The sequence below is a fragment of the Cicer arietinum genome, chromosome 5 (assembly GCF_000331145.2).
Source record: "Cicer arietinum cultivar CDC Frontier isolate Library 1 chromosome 5, Cicar.CDCFrontier_v2.0, whole genome shotgun sequence".
Lineage (NCBI taxonomy): Eukaryota > Viridiplantae > Streptophyta > Magnoliopsida > Fabales > Fabaceae > Cicer > Cicer arietinum.
The window spans coordinates 28,817,039-28,838,634 of NC_021164.2; the positions used below are offsets into that span (position 1 = coordinate 28,817,039).

At 29.8% G+C, this 21,596-nt stretch overlaps 1 pseudogene; it reads right to left on the bottom strand.

Moving 5' to 3' along the window:
- Positions 1-10,222: 10,222 nt before the first annotated feature.
- Positions 10,223-14,782, bottom strand: LOC140920408 (uncharacterized; annotated as a pseudogene).
- Positions 14,783-21,596: the final 6,814 nt, after the last annotated feature.

The window sequence follows — 21,596 nt, forward strand, 5'->3', positions numbered from 1 at the left end:
GGTTCTGATATTTTGGAAGATGAAAAGGCATTTGGAGGTATCAAGGGAGCACAAAATTGGAGGTTCTAACCTAAGAGATTGTGCTTCCATCTTCATTCTTGGTCTTTTATATGTAATCTTTCCATCTTTTTTTTCTCTATTTGTTAAGAATCAATAGCTAAACTCTCCATTGTTTGGGATGAGTGAAATAAGATAAATTCATTATTTGTTTGATTTGATTTCTAGTTATATGAATGAATTTTTATTGAATTATTTTTCTCATCTTTGTGCTTAATGTTTTTTATTTCCTAAACAACTTTAAATTGTTTTATGATTCGTATTTTGAAATAGACGTGGACGTTATGAATGCTTGAGATGAGAAATTAATGATATTGTAGTCTAGGGATAGATGCATATTATTAAACCAATTGAATTAGTTTCACATATAATAGTTAATAAGAGAATTCTTGTACTGTCAAGGTTAATTCTGTTATTAAATCTACTAAGAAATTGGTGTTAGAATTAGCCCTAGAGGCCAACACTTTTTCCTCGGTTATTACTTGTACCACGACACTTACTATTATTTATATAGTAATATGAGACATTTTAATTTATTATGCGGATTTATTTAAAACATAATAAAGACCTTAGAATAGTTAGTTTGTTTAATGGAACAATAAGTGTGACTTAATTTGTGAGACCCATTTGAGAATAATGACACTATTCTTAATCTGTCTATAATCAAGTTTTACTGTTAAATGGGTCAACAATAATGCATAAAGACTAATACATGAGTAGATCGATGATCATACCTCACAACTCATAGATATGAGATATCAAGTCTTCACATATGTATAAATATTAGGAGTAATATTTATACTAGATTGATCCGCTATGAGAACGTTACGTAATAGTTATGCAAGTGACATTAACTATTCTCATGTGACCATAGTAAGTAGTCATTCGACATGAAGTCACTACGATCCCGACTTGGAGAGTTGTATACGTTGATGCCATCAAACATTATTTGTAACATGACAATCATAATAGGAGTTGTGTCTTGGACATCTCAATAGAGTGATATGTGAAATGTGTGTGGCCACACCAAAATGAACCAATATATGATATTGGATACATTAGTGATTGCACGTATATTCGAGAATCAAGAAACAAAATATTTGACCTAACAAGGATGACACTTTTTATTCCTTGTGTTCAATTAAAATATTTGAATGAAGGGACAATTACTGCACAATAAATAGTGATCACAATAAGGTTAAAATCGTAACATCGATTTTCATATTAATTGGATAGTAATGATGCATTATCAGATGACACTCATTGTTTATAATATTTAATTTAATATTTTTATATTATTGTCAATTAAGTGGGAGTATATATGATCACACGATAAAACGGTTAAATAGAAAAGCAAAGATTTAACTAAAGAAACATTTAATTAAATCATAATTTAATTGATTAATGATTTAATAAAATAAAATAAATTGAGATTGTAGCGAACAAGGTCCATTATGGCAGTAAGGTTTGATCACTAATTATATTGTGTCTCCTCTTAACCTAACACTAGAATCATTTATTACTGTTTTCATGAGCTAGCACCGACACACTCGTTCACATGGACTGAGTAGAGAAACTACCATATGGTAGTGTTGGTGGGGTTAGCACTACTTAATATTTGTATTCATGTCTTGCATTTGAGTAAAAATGAGATAATTCCATAAATTGTTTTCTCCATCTTTTATTTTTCTCTTTGATTCAGTTGAATCAACAATGCAAAGCTTCTATCTTTAACAATCTTTATAGATGACCAAAATAGATCATTCAAACAATGACCACAACAAAACTAATCTCAATAGAAAGATAATGCAAACAATGGAAGTTAGTTAAGTCTCCACTAGTTTTACTGTAATTTTTGAAATACTTCTTTATAGACAACATTGAAAGTGATGTTAGTTTGTTGGTCCTGGTCACCAATAATCAATATTTTCATACCATTTATTGATGTCACTATTGAAACGGCAACATATAGTTGTCTATGTGAGAAAATATATTATGGTAGATAAATTTGTAAGACCCATAATTTTAAAGTACACTTTATGTATTTTTTGTGTATTTTGGATTTTGGCTCGGAGGCTTTTTAGCCAAAGTTATTAATATTTTGGAGTTTACATGATCAAAAAGATATTTTGATGCCGATTAGAATTACTCGTCGATAAATAAATTAAATTAAGTGCGGTGAATCCTTTACGGAGAATTTAATGCGTTACGGGTGAAATGGTAATTTAACAAATATCTAGATATTTGTTTGAGATATTTGTTAAGTTATAATTATTATATATATATTTATATGTTTGTTTGGAAAGAAAAGGAAAAGAAATAGAAAAGAAAGAAAAGGAAATAGGAAGAAAAGAAAAGAGAAGGAAGGAAAAACAAAGGAAAAGCATTTCCATCTTCTTCCTCCCTTGCCTCGCGAAATCCATTTCTTCTCCTTCTTGGTTTTGCTTTCTTTTTCGTTCCTTTTCTTCAAGATTAGAAACCCTTCCCTTCTCCTCCATTTTCGTCTTTCGTTGCTTTCTTTCTTCAAGACTAGTAACCCAAGGTTGGGTGAGTGTTAGAACAAGGATTTCGCAACTCCACTCTTCCTCTTTGATTCGAAAACGAAGAAAAACGGTATTTGAGATTCAAACACAAACCCCTCCGTTTCTTCTAGATCCAAGCTTCATTTCGCGAAGAGTTAGAAGGGAAAGTTGCTCACTACCACGCCACGGTGCTAGGGGACCAATTTGGAGGCGACGCTGCGAGCGAATATTTTACCGGTTTTACTCGCGGTACCGGAAACCCACGTTAAAGCTAACGTTAAGGTAAGGGCTCCTTCCAAACTTCTAGTTTGCATTAGGGACTTATCTGTGGTTGTGTGGGAAGGAATTTGTTAGGATTTAATGTATCGATTTGGGGAAAAACGAAACTAATGCGTTATGGGTAAAACCTTAGAGTTAGGTTTTGTTTATATTGATGAATGGTTCGTGGTAAATGAATTTGAAGTCATTGTGTAAGATTTTGGGTAAAATGAAACTTGTGTGTTTGAGTAGTGGATTGTGTCGATTTGTGTTCGTTGTTTTGACGTGTTCTTAACTGATATTGATGAAATTTGATATGTGTATGGTTGAATTTTGTGGAAGAATGAACTGATGTGTTTTGATGTCGGTTGAAAGTATGTTTGAGTTTGTTTTGTGTGGAATTTGAAAACCATTAAGTTAAACGAGGATTAAGAATGGGGAATCTCTTAATGTCTTGTTTACTTAATGTGTGTTTGTGAAAATCGTTTAAGTTAATTGGATATTAAGAATGGGGAATCTCTTAATGTCTGGGTTACTTAATGTTGTTTTGAAAATCGTTTAAGTTAACTGGGCGTTAAGAATGGGGAATCTCTTAATGTCTCGGTTACTTAATATTTTGTTTTAAAGAAAAATCGTTTAAGTTAACTGGGCGTTAAGAAGGGGGAATCTCTTAATGTCTCGGTTACTTAATATTTTGTTTTAAAGAAAAATCGTTTAAGTTAACTGGGCGTTAAGAAGGGGGAATCTCTTAATGTCTCGGTTACTTAACATTTTGTTTTGAAAACCGTTTAAGTAAACTGGGCGTTAAGAATGGGGAATCTCTTAATGTCTCGGTTACTTAACATTTTGTTTTGAAAACCGTTTAAGTTAACTGAACGTTAAGGAGGGGGAATCTCTTAATGTCTCGGTTACTTAATATTTGTTTTTGAAAATCGTTTAAGTTAACTGGGCGTTAAGAATGGGGAATCTCTTAATGTCTCGTTTACTTAATGTGCGTTTGTTCGTGAAAAATCGTTTAAGTTAACTGGGCGTTAAGAATGGGGAATCTCTTAATGTCTCGGTTACTTAATATTTGTTTTTGAAAATCGTTTAAGTTAACTGGGCGTTAAGAATGGGGAATCTCTTAATGTCTCGGTTACTTAATATTTGTTTTTGAAAATCGTTTAAGTTAACTGGGCGTTAAGAATGGGGAATCTCTTAATGTCTCGGTTACTTAATATTTTGTTTTGAAAACCGTTTAAGTAAACTGGGCGTTAAGAATGGGGAATCTCTTAATGTCTCGGTTACTTAATATTTTGTTTTAAAGAAAAATCGTTTAAGTTAACTGGGCGTTAAGAATGGGGAATCTCTTAATGTCTCGGTTACTTAATATTTTGTTTTAAAGAAAAATCGTTTAAGTTAACTGGGCGTTAAGAATGGGGAATCTCTTAATGTCTCGGTTACTTAATATTTTGTTTTGAAAACCGTTTAAGTAAACTGGGCGTTAAGAATGGGGAATCTCTTAATGTCTCGGTTACTTAATATTTTGTTTTAAAGAAAAATCGTTTAAGTTAACTGGGCGTTAAGAATGGGGAATCTCTTAATGTCTCGGTTACTTAATATTTTGTTTTAAAGAAAAATCGTTTAAGTTAACTGGGCGTTAAGAATGGGGAATCTCTTAATGTCTCGGTTACTTAATATTTTGTTTTGAAAACCGTTTAAGTAAACTGGGCGTTAAGAATGGGGAATCTCTTAATGTCTCGGTTACTTAATATTTTGTTTTGAAAACCGTTTAAGTTAACTGGACGTTAAGGAGGGGGAACCTCTTAATGCCTCGGTTACTTAATATTTTGTTTTAAAGAAAAATCGTTTAAGTTAACTGGGCGTTAAGAACGGGGAATCTCTTAATGTCTCGGTTACTTAACATTTTGTTTTGAAAACCGTTTAAGTAAACTGGGCGTTAAGAATGGGGAATCTCTTAATGTCTCGGTTACTTAATATTTTGTTTTAAAGAAAAATCGTTTAAGTTAACTGGGCGTTAAGAATGGGGAATCTCTTAATGTCTCGGTTACTTAATATTTTGTTTTGAAAACCGTTTAAGTAAACTGGGCGTTAAGAATGGGGAATCTCTTAATGTCTCGGTTACTTAATATTTTGTTTTGAAAACCGTTTAAGTAAACTGGGCGTTAAGAATGGGGAATCTCTTAATGTCTCGGTTACTTAATATTTTGTTTTGAAAACCGTTTAAGTAAACTGGGCGTTAAGAATGGGGAATCTCTTAATGTCTCGGTTACTTAATATTTTGTTTTGAAAACCGTTTAAGTAAACTGGGCGTTAAGAATGGGGAATCTCTTAATGTCTCGGTTACTTAATATTTTGTTTTGAAAACCGTTTAAGTAAACTGGGCGTTAAGAATGGGGAATCTCTTAATGTCTCGGTTACTTAATATTTTGTTTTAAAGAAAAATCGTTTAAGTTAACTGGGCGTTAAGAATGGGGAATCTCTTAATGTCTCGGTTACTTAATATTTTGTTTTAAAGAAAAATCGTTTAAGTTAACTGGGCGTTAAGAATGGGGAATCTCTTAATGTCTCGGTTACTTAATATTTTGTTTTGAAAACCGTTTAAGTAAACTGGGCGTTAAGAATGGGGAATCTCTTAATGTCTCGGTTACTTAATATTTTGTTTTAAAGAAAAATCGTTTAAGTTAACTGGGCGTTAAGAATGGGGAATCTCTTAATGTCTCGGTTACTTAATATTTTGTTTTGAAAACCGTTTAAGTAAACTGGGCGTTAAGAATGGGGAATCTCTTAATGTCTCGGTTACTTAATATTTTGTTTTGAAAACCGTTTAAGTTAACTGGACGTTAAGGAGGGGGAATCTCTTAATGTCTCGGTTACTTAATATTTTGTTTTGAAAACCGTTTAAGTAAACTGGGCGTTAAGAATGGGGAATCTCTTAATGTCTCGGTTACTTAATATTCGCGTGGAGATCACTCAGGGTGTATAGTTTTTGGTAGGATGATCAGATTAGGTTGATGTATAGGGACTAGACGTCCTTCTTTTTGGGTTGGAGTATTTTGATTTGGAAAACTGTACTTATACTAATATTGTCAGTTGGACATCTTATTTGAATGAGTTCCATGTACCATTTGTTATTGTGTAAATGCTTTGGATTTATATTTGGAGAAACTTTTCCGCTGCTTGTAAATTATAATGACTCAATTATTTATCCAAAGACATTTCCTTGTTTATTTCTCTGTTTTAGTTTAATTTCTTTTGAAAAAAAAATACACTCTCGCTTTGAAAATCGGGGTGTTATTAATAGTCGTTACAAATGAAAGCTTTCCTATTATTAATAGTCGTTATACATGCTTCAAAGATTTTCCTTGACTTTTATTAATAGTCGTTACAAATGAAAGCTTTCCTATTTTGAAACTTGAATAGAACTCTTAAATCAAAAGGTGTTTGTGACAACCGAGATATATGTGGTAATAAAGTCAATTTTAATGTAACTACTAAGTGGGCTCTTAATTATTTTTTTCTTCGAGTTATATGGATCATGAAATAGTGTTCTAACCTATGTGCCTTATTGAATTTTACGTATATTCCTTGTGTCATGTAAATCATTTTGGCAAAATGAATATTTTGGAATTTCCTACATAATACATATTATTATATCTTTAAAGTATTTTACATTATATAATATTGAATAGTAGTATTTTTGAATAGCTAAACCATTAGAATACTTTGATTGTACATACTGCTAAGGGATATGTGGCGTATCTATGGAAACACAATTGTTTTTGCCATTTTGTCTGATATCATTTTTGAATAAATATTATGTTATAGGCTAAATACCACCCGTAGTCCTTTAACTTAATTTCAGTTAACGTTTTAGTTCTTTATTTTTTTTATTTATTTTTAATTTGGTCCTTTATTTTAATTTTAAGTGACAATTTGATATTTTATGTTTTAAAATGTCAACAATGTTATCCTTATTTTTTGCAAATATTCAAAAAATTCATCAAAAATTTCAAACAAAACCAATAATATTAATTATCATCCTCAATATAATGCAATTTCATCAAATTCATAACTTACATCTTTAAATAAACTCATATATGATCGTTTATTTAAATAAATTCATAACAACATCAAATAAAGAATGACAAATATGATCGTTTATTTGAAGATTTGAGCTAAAAATTTGATGAAGTTTATTTTATATTAAAGAATAGGCTAAATTACATATGTGGTCCCTTAACTTAATTTCAGTTAACGTTTTAGTCCTTTATCTTTTTTTCCCCGAGTTGGTCCTTCATTTTAATTTTAAGTGACAATTTGATATTTTATGTTTTAAAATATCAATAATGTTATCCTTTTTTTTTACAAAGTTTCAAAAAAATCATCAAAATTTTCAACCAAAACCCATAAAATTAATAATCATCTTCAATATAATGCAAATTTCATCAAATCCATAACTCAAATATTCAAATAAACTCATATTTTCATCTCCAACAACATCAAATAAAAAATGAAAATATGAGTTTATTTCAAGATTTAAGCTATGAATTTGATTAAATTTGCATTTTATTGAAGATGATAACGAATTTTATGGGTTTTGTTTGAAAAATTTGATGATTTTTTTTGAATTTTTGTAAAAAAAAGGAAACATTGTTGACATTTTAAAACATAAAATACCAAATTGTTACTTAAAATTAAAATAAAGGACCAACTCAGGAAAAAAAAGATAAAGGACTAAAACGTTACCTAAAATTAAGTTAAGGGACTGCATATGTAATTTAGCCTAAAGAATATAATTAAATTTATGAGTTTTGTTTGAAAATTTTGATGATTTTTTGTAAAAAAAATGATAACATTTTAAAACATAAAAGATCAAAATTGTCACTTAAAATTAAAATAAATGATCAAATTGGAAAAAAAAAAAGATAAAGAACTAAAATGTTAACTAAAATTAAATTAAAAGACTACAAGTGATATTTAGTCCATTTTATATAGTTTAATAAAATATTATTATCCCTTTCTTCAACTTCAACCTCAAACTCGATACAATTTCAATCTATTAAAACACAATATCTTTCAATGGTAACGCCAAAATCTCTTACAAATAACTCAGGCAATAGTGCTTTTGTTTATAAGTCAATGAAATAAATAGTTAGAATAAAAGTAATGTTATAGAGAAAAATTAAAATAAAATGAACAAAATTAGACAAACAATTTACAGTATAGTACATACATTAGATGCATTGAATTTCATCTCATAGGTTCAGAACCTTAAAAGCTTCACCTTGATCTCTTTTTATTATTCAATAAATTGAGAAGAAACTGTAAAATGACAGATATCAAATATATTAGATTCAAAATAGTTACTTAGAAACATTAACACGAGAGTAAAATTATTATAAAGCAAAATATATCACTTATGGAGAAAATTTTGATTGTTAGTGACATTACATATGACAGTGTGTTAACGACAATGTTTACCTTTCAGTGTTGTCAAACTGATTGCAGAATGATACTTGTTTAGCGGCATGGTAAATAGTATCCTATGATAATTGTTATGATATTGAGTGATTGTGAATTGAACCTTGAAACCACACACACTTTTAGCGTTTCAATTAGCAAACTTGAATATGTAATTAAATAGGTTCACATACAAGGCATTAACTCACTAGTAGATTTGAAAATTGGTAAATTCATTCTAAAGATTGAATTAATACAGATGAATTCGTGAATTTACAATAAATTTGACAAATACACTATTTTTACCCTAATTTTAAAAGATGCCCAATATTTTTAAACCCAATTATAGAACTCATCTTTTTTCCACTCTCTCCAACACATTTCATACTAATATTTACTCTTTTGAAACTCGATCAAACCATTCTCTTCTTCTTGTTTTGAACTTGTGTGTAACTTCATCTTCACCATCGATCACTGTGAATAGTCGGCAAGTCGTGAACGAGTGACGAGTCTTGAATAGTGGTATAATTTACTTAGTTTAATTTGGTACTAGTATATGAGTACAAAATTTTATGGTGATTTTTTATATTTTTACTTTATAATTAAGTTGAAAGTTTGAATTTTTAATGAATTTTTGGTATTATAAAAGTATATATGTCCTTTGTATATTAATTTTAATATGAGATAAATTCGACGAATTTATGTATCAAATTCACATAGACAAAACGAATTTTCTAAAAAATTCGAATTTGACAACCTTGCTCATGTAGACTCGAACAATAATACTATTTAGGTTTAAATATGTTTTTGGTCCGTATAAATGTAACAGTTTTTAGTTTTAATCCCTACAAAAAAAATTTATTTGGATTTCATCCCTGTAATATTAGAAAAATTTATTTTTGGTCCTTAACGTCAAGTGAACATTACAAAAACGTTAATTAACAAAGGAAAATATAGACCAAACGTTTAAATATATTTTTGGTCCCTGTAAATATATATGTTTTCAGTTTTCGTCCCTGAAAAACATTTGTTTGGATTTTACCCTTGCAATATACAAAAACTTTATTTTTGGTCCTTAACGTTAAAATAAACGTTACAAAAACGTGAACAGACAAATAGATGAAAACATGGACCAAATGTAGCACTCTAATGAGAATATTATTTAAATATTATTTCAGTTGAATAAATAAGAATAATTATTTAAATTTGTTTAGAATACTTATTTTATTAGAAATAAGTATACAAATTTAAATAATTTATTCTAAACAAATTTAACTGAAATAATATTTAAATAACAAATAAAAATAATTTGTATACTTATTTCTAATAAAATAAGTATACAAATTCAAATGGAATACAAATTTAAATAATTATTCTAAACAAATTTAACCGAAACAATATTTAAATTACAAATAAAAATAATTTGTATACTTATTTCTAATAAAATAAGTATACAAACTGATATGGATTTGAGTGTTTCCATATGATTTGAAAGATCTAACCAAGTGATATTTTCAAACAAAGTACCAAATAAAATGGAGAACACAAAGAAGAAAATATGGAGAAGGAATAAAATGGTAGAAATCGCCACACTCCACAACAAAGAATGATAAGATCAAGGTAGAATCACCACAATAGTATGAGACTCTTGATAAGATCCAAATTTGGTTCAAAGAAAAACCCTAGAGAACATTTCTCTAATCTCACACTAAGTGTTTTCTTCTTTCAGAAAAGTCTCCCTATGTATTACAATAAAAAGGCATATATAGCATAACACAAAATAACATGGTACCTAGGCTACACACAACTAATGACATTATGCCTAAGCTACCAAATATTTAGGCACACACACAAGTCAACATAATTCCTAATTATAAGGTATGATTATTACATCCCAAATTTAAAATTAAGTCTTAAGATATTTATATGACCAAAAGATTAATATAATGTGGATCAATCTTTTCATAGGTCTTAAGACTAAGAAAATTAACAACTTGTTTCTCTAATTGTTCTTTTAGCTTCCTAGCCTTCCCTCTAGTCAATGGTCCTTTCGATCCTAGTTCTTGAAGCTCATTAGCCTTCATGTAGGGTTGGTCCACATCATTCCTTCCCTCTTGAAGAGAATTTGTCCTCAAATTTAACTCCTCATCAGTTGTTTCACCTACATCACAAGGAGACAAGTCACTAACATTAAATGTAGCACTAACTTGATACTCATCGAGAAGGGCTATCTTGTATGCATTATCATGTATTCGCTCCAACACCTTGAAGGGGCCATCACCCCTTGTTTGAAGCTTGGATTTCCTTAAGTGAACCCAAACCCAATCACCGGGTTCAAAGATCATTCTCTTTCGAGTCTTGTTGGCATTCTATGTATAGTGTTCCATTTTCGTCTCAACATTGGTCTTTACTTTAGCATGTAGGTCCTTGACATACTTGACTCTTTCTTCGGCATCCCTATGCAAAGCATCATCACTAAGAGGTAAAGGAAGCAAATCAAGTGGAGTTAGTGGATTAAAACCATATGCCACCTCAAATGGAGAAAATGATGTGGTCCTATGTGGAACTCTATTATATGCAAATTCAATAAATGGTAAACACTCTTCCCAAGTCTTTGGATTTACATGCAAAAATGTTCTAAGCATGGTGCCAAGAGTTCTATTGACCACTTCGGTTTGTCCATCCGTTTGAAGATGACAAGTAGTGGAAAATAACAACTTGGTACCTAGTTTAGCCCACCATGTTTTCCAAAAGTGAATCAAGAATTTAGTATTCCTATTAGAAACAATGGATTTAGGTATACCATGCCATTTTACAACCTCTTTGAAAAACAAGTTTGCAATATGACTTGCATCATCAACTTTATGACAAGGAATGAAATGTGCCATCTTAGAAAAACGATCTACAACAACAAAAATGCTATCACGACCACTTTTGTTCATGGGTAGCCCTAACACAAAATCCATGGACAAATCAACCCAAGGAGATGAAGGAATAGGAAGAGGGGTATACAAACCATAAGACATGCTTTTTAGTTTTAGCCTTCTTACAAACTATGCACCTAGAACAAATTAAATATACATCATGCTTCATTTTAGGCCAAAAATGTTCATGCAACATGTCAAGAGTCTTATGCTCCCCGAAATGACCCATTAAACCGTCCTCATGCACCTCTCTCACGAGCAATTCTCTCAATGAACACTTAGGAATGCATAGTCTAGTGCCCTTGAAAAAATAACCATCATGTCTATAATAAGAGTCATGTGCCATAAGTTCACAATCACGAAAAAGAGAAGCAAAATCAATATCTAAGGCATACAAATTACTAATATTATCAAAGCCAAGAAGCCTAGTTTGAAGAGTAGAAATTAGCGAGTACAATCTTGAAAGTGCATTGGCTACCACATTAACTTTCCCTTTCTTGTGTTTGATGACATATGGAAATTGTTCTAAGAAGTCAACCCACTTTGCGTGTCTTTTATTTATCTTACATTTCCCTTTTAGATACTTTAAGGATTCATGATCACTATGTATCACAAATTCTTTAGGAAACAAATAATGTTGCCAAGTATGCAATGCTCTAACTAAAGCGTATAGTTCCTTATCATAAGTGGAATTGTTCAAGTGTACTCCACTCAATTTCTCACTAAAATATGCAATTAGATGACCTTCTTGTACCAAAACAGCCCCTATTCCAATATTAGGTGCATCACATTCAATTTCAAAAGTTTTTGCAAAGTTAGGCAAGACCAAGATAGGTGTATGCATCAATTTTTCCTTTAAAATAGTAAATGCATCTTCTTGATCTTGTCCCCACTTAAATGCAACATTTTTCTTAACAATCTCATTCAAAGGAGCGGCCAAAGTACTAAAATTAGTCACAAAACGCTTATAGAAGCTAGCAAGACCATGAAAAACTCCTAACCTCACTCATGCATGTAGGTGTTGGCCAATCCCTTATAGCCTTAATCTTTTCTTCATCTACTTTAACACCTTGTGCACTTACTACAAATCCTAAGAAAGTAACCTCACTTTGGCAAAAAGTCCATTTTTCTAGGTTAGCAAACAACTTCTCTTCTCTTAGGACTTGTAAAACACTCTTGAGATGCTCAATATGATCATGCATGTTCAAGCTATACACAAGAATATCATCAAAGTAAACAACCACATATTTTCCAATGAAGTGTCTTAAACATGGTTCATCAATCTCATGAAAGTACTAGGGGCATTAGTTAGGCCAAATGGCATAACTAACCATTCATAAAGGCCAAACTTGGTTTTAAAAGTCGTTTTTCATTCATCGCCCTCTCTAATCCGAATTCGATGAACCACTTTTTAAGTCAATTTTGGAAAATACACATGCACCATGCAATTCATCTAACATATCATCAAGCCTAGGTATAAGATGTCTATATTTGTGGTAATGTTATTAATAGCACGACAATCGGTGCACATGCGCCATGTGCCATCTTTCTTTGGTACAAAGATTAACGACATGGCACAAGGACTAAGGCTCTCTTGAACCCAACCATTTTCCAAAAGTTTGTGGACTTGTCTTTCAATTTCTTTAGTTTGTTTCAGATTACTTCTATAAGGAGGCCTATTAGGCAAAAAAGCGCTAAGAATCAAATCAATGTGGTGATTTATGCCTCTAAGAGGAGGTAGGCCATGAGGAAGTTCTTTAGGGAACACATCATCAAACTCTTTTAAAAGACAATTCAATGAAAGAGGAATATCATCATGTGACGTAGACAAACATAAATCATTGCAATATAGAAAATATATCGATTGTCTAGTCAACAAAGCTTTCCTAACCACATGCTTTCTAGCAAGTAAGTTTTCGACCCTAGGTAAATAATTTTGGTTACTCGAGTCATGAGCATTCATAATATATTTTCCTTTTTGTTCTTTGATCTCTTTGTCCCTCTTTAGATTCCATTGAGTTTGATCAAGATAAACATCCTTGGAACTAAGAGGTAAAAGAAACACTTTATGCTTTTTATGCACAAAAGAGTAGATGTTAGTGTGACCATCATGATAAACTTTTTTTTATCAAATTTCCATGGTCGCCTTAACAAAATATGGCTGACCTCCATAGGCGCAATGTCACACAAAATTTCATCATGATATTTGTCAATGCTAAAATTTACCAAAACTTGTTTATCCACCAAAATATCAACATCGTCATTTAGCCATTGAAGCTTATATGGCCTCAGATGTTTAATGGTTTTCAAGCCAAGTTTTGTGACTAACCTAGTGCTAGCCACATTGGTACAACGACCACTATCAACTATCAAAGAGCAAACTTTTCCATCAACAAGACATCTAGTATGAAAAATATTTTCTTTTTGAGAATCATCATCCTTAATTTGGACTCCTAAGAGTCTTCTAACCATGAGAAGATCTCCTTCAACGGGAGCCAATTCATAGTCGCTCCCTAGTTCACTTGGGGATGATTGTGAAGAGTAAGAGTAAAAGTAAGAATCAGTTTCATATGCCTCTTTGGCCTTTGCAACCATAGACTTTTTATTTGGACAATTAGATGCTATGTGACCTCTTCCTAAGCATTTAAAACATTTAATTTAAGAATGAGAAGAAGAACTAGGAAGATGAGCTTTAGGTTTAGAAGACTTACCTTCTTTGGCTGAAGCTAATGGAGAATCACCCTCTCTTTTATGTTTGTTCCAATGTGATGTGTCTTTGTTTGAGGAATACTTTTTATAAGTACTTTTTCTCTTCAATTTTTGTTCAATGGTAGACGACTTATGAACAAGCTCCTCAATATCCATAAAGTGTGGCAACTCAACCACATCTTTAATCTCATAGCTTAGGCCATCCAAGAACCTATCTATTATGGCATCGTCATCCTCTCTAATATTGGAGTGAATTATCAAAGTCTCAAAGTCCTTATAATAATCCTCCACACTCTTGGAGCCTTGTTTCAACCTTTGTAGTTTTTGATGTAGCTCCCTTTGATAATGCAATGGTACATACCTCTTCCTCAAAAGTGCTTTTAATTCATCCCAATCATCTAGTTGCCTAGCACCACATCTCATCTTTTCCTTGACATTTTGGTCCCGCCAAAGTAAAGCATGATCTTTAAACTCTAAGGTAGCCAACTTAACTCTCATATCTTCTCTAATATCATGAGCTTCAAACAATTGATCTATCTTAAGCTCCCAATCAAGATATGCTTTCGGATCATTTTTTCCATGAAATGAAGGGAACTTAATTTTGCCACCGACATATGTATCATCATGTCTTTGGTTCCTCCTCTTATTTCCATGAAAATCTCTATGGTTTCTCTCATTATTCCTATGATTCCCTTTCTCATAATAGTCTCTATTGTTCCTCACATGTTCTCTTTGTCTTCTACTTCCCTCGATTTCAAACCCATCTTCATTTTGAGAAGACCTGATGAGAGAGGGAATCATAGGAAAAGGGGTTATAGGAGAAAAGGGGTTTGGTCCACTTCCACTCATGATTTCAACAACAACAAACAACAAGTACCACAATAATCGACAAATGGCAACAAAAAAAAAACAAGTGAACAAAATAAAAATAAGGCCCTCACCGCTCACTAACTGTTTACACTCAAGAAATGTATCACTCATGTATATCACTCAATAATAGCTTTTTTTTTTTATTTATAATTTTCGCTCTAGCCTTTTTCCACTCCCTAATTCAACTCTTTAAGTTCTTCAAGCAACCAGACAAATATCAATAAAGTTTGTGGTAAACCTCTAAACAAATGTGACAAAACACACATGAAAGTTATCATTCAAGAGGCTAAAAAAATTACAAGAGAAACTTGGAATACAAAACCAAATAATTGAAAAGACAAACAAGAAATATAAGCAAATGAAGACACACTCAAGTAGATTATCAAAGAAATAAGAAAAATTAGAATTAAATGACTAAGTGATCAAAATATGTGGGAGGTAATATACTAAAGGAGGTAAGAAGAATGCAAAAGATGTTTGATGTTTCATTAAGAACAATTCTGGATTATTTTTTTCAAAATGTATTTTTTTCAAAAGTGCTTTTGTGCAGAATCACTTTTTTGAAGAACTTATAATTCTAGATTTTTCTCTGTCTATTTGAATTCCTCTCATTTTCCTAATCAACTTAGGCTTTTGAATTTCTAGAATCGGATTTGTATGGAAGAAATAACATCAAAAACAAATTTGCAAGTGAAATTTGGAATCAAACAATTGCAAGTGAAATTTGGGATCAAACAATTGCAAGTGAAGAAGATGATGCAACTGAAACCCAAAATTTTTTTTCTGCATTTTTTTTCCAGCTCAGTTTTTAAATTTTACCACAAATAAAATAAATAATCACAAAACTAAACATTCCCACACATATTATAACACTTATAAACAATAACCAACAACTCAAGATTGAACAAGATTTGGAACAAAAATGAAACTAAAATTTCAAATATCTCAAGAACACAAAACACTAAAATAGAAATTAAAAACAAAAATTATCACTTAATGGAAGGCTCTGATACCACGTGATATGGATTTGAGTGTTTCCATATGATTTGAAAGATCTAACCAAGTGATATTTTCAAACAAAGTACCAAATAAAATGGAGAACACAAAGAAGAAAATATGGAGAAGGAATGAAATGGTAGAAATCGCCACACTCCACAACAAGGAATGATATGATCAAGGTAAAATTACCACAAGAGTAGGAGGCTCTTGATAAGATCCAAATTTGGTTCAAAGAAGAACCCTAGAGAACATTTCTCTAATCTCACACTAAGTGTTTTCTTCTTTCAAAAATGTCTCCCTATGTATTACAATAAAAAGGCATATATAGCATAACACAAAATAACATGGTACCTAGACTACACACAACTAATGACATAGAGCCTAAGCTACCAAATATTTAGGCACACACACAAGTCAACATAATTCATAATTATAAGGTACGTATTACATCCAAAAATTAAAATTAAGTCTTAAGATATTTCTATGACCAAAATTAATATAATGTGAATCAATTTTTCCATAGGTCTTAAGACTAAGAAAATTAATAACTTGTTTCTCTAATTGTTCTTTTGGCTTCCTAGCCTTCCCTCTAGTTAATGGTCCTTCCGCTCTTAGTTCTTGAAGCTCATTAGCCTTCATGTAGGGTTGGTCCACATCACAAACTCTAATGAAAATTCAAATTTAAATAATTATTCTAAACATATTTAATTGAAATAATATAATAACAAAAATAATTTGTATATTTATTTTTAATAAAATAAATATACAAACTCCAATGGAAATACAAATTAAAATAATTATTCTAAATAAATTTAATCAAAAAAATATTTAAATAACAAATAAAAATAAGTATACAAATTATTCTAACATTTAAATTAATATTTTTATTAGAGTGTTACAATTGGTCCATATTTTCTTCTATTTGTCGGCTCACGTTTTAGTATCGTCAATTTGATGTTAAAGACCAAAAATATTTTTTTTAGATATTGCAGGGATGAAATCTAAAGAAATACTTTTGAAGGACTAAAATTAAAATTTGTTTTTTATAGGATCAAAAATATATTTAAATATTTAGTCTATATTTTCTTTATCAATTAATATTTTTATAACGTTCACTTGACGTTAAAGGATTCAATTTTTTTTTTTTTTAATATTATAGATATTAAAAATATATTTACACCTAATATTTATGTACATGGCTATGGGAAAACTTGAATATGTAATTAATTGGGCGGGCCGGATTTTGGTTCCCAATGTGATAACCACCTAATCCATTGATTATTTCTAAACTTTGTGGCTTGAAGTAATTACATGTGGTTAAGGAGTAACGTTTGCGTCAGATTCCATCAAATGTAGTGACTTAATTGGACCAGAGTATAATTTATTTTGTATTTTTCATAAATTTTCTTATTCTATTAATAAATAATTTAAATTTAAATATATATTTAGTCCTACAAATATATCATATTTTGATTTTAGTTTTTGTAAGTTTTTTATTTTAGATTTAGTCCCTATAAAATAAGAGACGATTGACTTTGGTCTGTAATGTCAAATCAATATTAAAAGAATATTTTTTTTTTTCAAAAAACCTTAAATCCTTTTTTTAATTTTTATATATATTTTATTTATAAAATAACATTAATTATTAAATTATTAATAAATAAATTTATTATTTAATAATATAAAATATTTTAATTTTTAATATATCATAAAATGTGATGTGTTGATATGTATTTATAAGCTCACGTGTCATGACAGTTTATCAGCTATTTTTTAAGGAGCAAAATCGATTGCCTATGATTTTATACAGACTAAATAAAAAAAAATAAAAAAAAATAAAAATACTTACATAAACTAAAATAAAAAAGTGATATACTCGTAGAGATAAAAACATATTTAAATTTAAAATTTATCTTCATTTTAATATTATCTTGTTTCCAAACTTTCTACCAAAATTCCTTATATTATTAAAAACATGTTTTTTTAGGACAAATAATAAAAATAAACTTAAATATAATTTTTATAATATTAAGATAGAGATATAGATTAAAAATACGAGTCAGATAATTTTGAAATAATTTAACTTAACTTTAAAAAAATAAAAATATAGTTTTTTGGACAAATAATAAAAAGATACTTAATGTATCTTTATACTTTTTTTTTATCTAAAGATATTTTTGTCATTTCACAAATAAGTTTCTATCTTTTCTATCATTTTCTTTCTATTTTTTCTTATACCAAATCAACTTACAATCATTACTTTTTGTACTTTTTTTTTTTCTTCTTCTCACTTTCTTTCTTTTTACATTATTTCATCCATATTTTTTTCGTAAACTAAACAATATCTAACTCTAATAGTGGCAAAACTACAAGTAAGATGTAAATGTGATATCCTTTAATAAGTTAGTGAGAGTCATGTTTTATTATCTGAATTTGTTAGAAATAATAAGTATTAATGTGAGTTTTTTTTTGTATAAAATAAGATAGAATAAAATTTGAAAGTCTTTTCATGGAGAGTTGGATTTTACAACGACTCTATTACAATGATCATAGAGGCTTTGATAAAAAAATTTCGATGGTTGGTCTACTATAACTATAACTATAGCTATAACTAGAGACATCAATAAAGTCATAAACTCCATAATTCCCTTTAAAAAGTTTCTTACTAAGTTCTTAATATTAGGTTTTTATTAAAATAATTTTTGTAAAATTCTGATCTATTATTTAATTTTTTTTTTTTGTTTAAGAGAGGGACTCAGTCTCAAAATTTTGTTAATTTTGAGATTTTTTTTTTGAAAAATTTTCAAAAATTATTTTTCTTTGAAAAATATTGAAAAAGTTTCAGAAATATTTTTTTCTCAAAAAATTGAAACTTTTTTACCGAAAAATCTTAAGGAAAAAATTGAAAAATTTATTTCTCGAAAAAAAAAATAAAAATTGTCAAAATTTAAAAAATAAAACGATTTTTTTTTTTGAAAAAGTTAGCCCATAAGCCCATTAAAACCACAAAATTTTAGGGGCTTTTTCTTTTTTGACTGAGTCAATAATTAGTGAATTTCTCAAATTATAAATTCTAACTATAGTTTGTATAAACGATCATATAGGCTTGATTACAATGACTAGTACCTTATATGCACCCATAAGCTACTCTATATTAGAAGGGTGGTGGATATGCATATTCTTTATCTATGTAAACGTTTTATACATATGCATCCAATTACATCATCACATGTAAATTTTTGTCGAAATATTTCATAAAATAACATAATAAAGTGGCAAAATTGTGTAATTTGATTAGATATATGTATAAAATAATTTTACATTATAGTGCATAGAAATGAATCTCTATTCTTTAATAGGAGATTGAGTTGGATTGTGAGATAATTATTTTTGGTCAAATTAATGTTTTTTTTAGGAACTTTTGGTTAATTAGTTAAAAAAAAGTAACTAACTTTTTGCTAACAAGTGCCCTCAATTATTGTCTTAATGACACTTGTTCAAAAATCAAAAATGAATATTTTACATCAGATAAAATACTCTTTAAACTTCTAAAAGAGTTGAGAATAAACTTTCAATATATTTCTAATGGACTATTGTCATATATAATTCCTTAACAGGTATCCTTGGGCACTTGTTAACATTTGTCTATTGTGTTTTTATAACTTTTACAAGTTAACAAAGTTTCAAGAATAATATTTCAAATATTCCTTCTTGTGTCTCTCTTGCCTAATAAAATGGGAACTTTTCCTCTCATTGACAATTTAGCATCTATGTTCCTTATCTTTAAAAGAACAGTATGTTACAAGAGTTGTGTCTTTCAAACATTTATTCTATTAGTTTTCTATGACTCCCACTTTCACTTTCTTCACTACCTTCTTGTACTTTACATTTTTTAAGTATCAACCTTTTGTACATTGGTGCACATCAACAAGTCAAATGCATTGTCAATAGTTGTTAATGAATAAATCAAACACATGCATGATCTTAAAAGTTAAAAACTGTCATCATTTGGTAGCTAACGCAGTGATGATGGTTGAATTTTGTAATTCAAAATTTCAGATGAACTTTTTTTGAAAGAAAATTTCAAATGAATTGAATTTGAAGCTCCATTAAAAAATGTGTTGTCTAATACATCTCCTCTTCCTTTAAAACTATTTATATTCTATTTAAATAGAGTTGAGATTCTATTTAGTTTTCAAAAGAAATGGAACACATAATTACTAAATTTGTGTGTGTATAAAGTCAATAAATATTTAATTTATGTCACATGTTTCTAAAAATGTGTGCAAATATACACACAAGATTATAATAAAAGAAGAAATTGAGAAGATGAAAAATAGAGAAAATATTTACTCTATCACACACTAAAATTCGTCACCTATTTTCTTCTCTGATTTTGTAATTTGCATTTAACTTCTCAAATTATTCAAATCTTAATTTGTTAGTAATTCTACGCGTGAGTAATCCACCTTTCACATTATGCCCAAATTATTCCTCTAAGTAGTAAGTAATAGTTCCATATGTTAAAGTTCAATGACTCATTCAATAAAGAAAACCATTGATCTATACATTCATAAGTATTTATATTAATCCTCCTTGGCTCACCTTTTAGGGTTTGAACCCTAGTTTTTTGAATTCTTCACTCCTTCAACTCTTAGCACAAACTAGTTGAGCAATCTAACACCGCCAAACATAGGTTTCTAAAACAGAGATACATGAACAAAGCCCCTATGCGTCAAGTCAAATTATATCTTTTTATAAGACCCATTTTGAATTTTCAACTGCATTAACTATATTGTACTTAGAAAACTTTAAATGTATCATAAATTTCACTCACTCACTTCTCATAGTTGTATAGTGAAATTTCACTCACTCACTCAAGTCTCATACTTATATATAGACAAAAATATTAAAAGAGAAGTGAATGGTGGAAATTACTAAAATTAATGTATAGTAGCTATTATTATCATATTTGTAGAATCATGTCCTACATATATGTATGTATATATATATATATGTGTGTGTGTGTGTGTGTGTGTGTGTATGATGTCCTTTCATTGTGATGAAATGAAATAAAAAAAGAGCTTTCTGTCTGATGGTGCGTTCAACCCCCAAACTACTCCACTATTTATTTCATTTACTTTTTGCAGGTATTGTTGGAACATAAGTATGTTATAGTGTGAATTTAAAAATGTGTTGAAGTCCCACATTGGAAAAAAATAATTTTTGTAAATTTAAGTGGAAAGAAACTTGTTTTTTTTTAAATTCAAGTCCCACATTGGAAAGAATATTTTTTGAAATCTCACTTTGATAATCTATCATATTTTGTGTTGTTTCAATTCTATACATACTAAAGTCCCATATTGTTTAGAAAACATATGTGACTTTGCTTCCATCACTATATAATGAGTTTCAAGCTATTGTGAAAAGTACACAAAAGTTGGATGTTTTTCCCAACTTTCTCTTTTCTCCCTCTTATATTCTGCTCGCCTAATTTTCGAGCCACTTCTCTCATTTTTTCCGTCCCTTCGGTTTTAGAGCGGTTATTATGCCGCAGTCCCTTCGGTTTTAGAGCGGTTATTATGCCGCAGTCCCTTCGGTTTTTTAGAGCGGTTATTATGCCGCAGTCCCTCCGATTTTTTAGAGCGGTTATAATGCCGCAGTCCCTTTGGTTTTAGAGCGGTTGTTATGTCGTAGTTCTTTCAGTTTTTTGAGCGGTTGTTATGTCGTAGTCCTTTTGTTTTTAGAGCGGTTGCTATGCCGTAGTCACTTTGTTTTTAGAGCGGTTATTATG